Source organism: Peromyscus californicus, unplaced genomic scaffold (genome assembly GCF_007827085.1).
Source record: "Peromyscus californicus insignis strain IS unplaced genomic scaffold, ASM782708v3 Scaffold_10__1_contigs__length_136768540, whole genome shotgun sequence".
NCBI lineage: Eukaryota > Metazoa > Chordata > Mammalia > Rodentia > Cricetidae > Peromyscus > Peromyscus californicus.
Genome location: NW_026294391.1, coordinates 84,147,111 through 84,148,183, shown reverse-complemented (window position 1 = coordinate 84,148,183; position 1,073 = coordinate 84,147,111).

Below are 1,073 nucleotides of genomic sequence, written 5' to 3'. Positions count from 1 at the left end.
GAACCCGGCCTCAGTTGTCAGTAGGTTAACAGGACGTTTCAAGCAAACAGTTCCTAGCAAAAATTGAGTGTTTGGGAAATATTATTTTAAGGCGTGTTACTTTTGTTCATGTGCATTTGTTTAATTCTGTGAAACTGTGTTACTGTGCCTGTCTAAAACAAATGAGGTTCTAATAAAGAAGTGAATGGCCAATAGTTAGGCAGGAGAAAGGATAGGTGGTGCTGGCAGGCAGAGAGAATAAACAGAAGGGGAAATCTGGGAGGAGAGATCAATGCCTGTGGTCCAGAGAGACAGACAGAGACAGAGAGGACACTAGGGACTAGTCACCCAGCCAACCAGCCACAGAGTAAGATTTCCAGAAATAAGAGAACGGGAAAAGCCCAGAGGCATAAGGGTGATGGGATAATTTGTTATAAGAAAAGCTGGCTAGAATCAAGTCAAGCTAAAGCCGGGCATTTATAATTAAGAATAAGCCTTGTGTGTGACTTATTTGGGAGCTGGTTGGCAGGCCCCCCAAAAGAGCTAAAACAAACACCATTAAGTGCTAAAGTAAAGAAGAGCAGAAAGGGATATTCTTAAGGAGCTGTTCCCCTAGGAAGCATCTGTGCCAACAGGAATTAATGCTAGTTGCTGCAGACCAACCAAAGGGACTGCAGGCCAGCCACTAGAACTCAGATGATTCCAGGATGGGGCAATCATTCTCATCTAAATATGTCCCTAAGGATGTTCCCTTGGCAGATGTCAGGTCAGAGAAAACAGAGGAGGGATGCTCCATTCCCATGTGGAAAACAATGCTGCTGTTTGTTGTTGAAGAAGTGGGTGTTGTTGTTGTTGGTGGTGGTGTTTTCTGTTGAGCCTATCAAGCTTTGAAAAACAAGAAAATCTCTTCGCTTTTCTTCAAAATGCTAAAATATCTGGCTGAAGATACCATGTTGAACAATATTATTTTAAGGTGTGTTACTTTGTTTATGTTGCATTTGTTTAACTCTGTGAAGTTGGGTTACTGTGCCTAACACACCTGATGGTCTCATACAGAACTGAACAGCCAATGGTGAGGCAGGAGAAAGGATAGG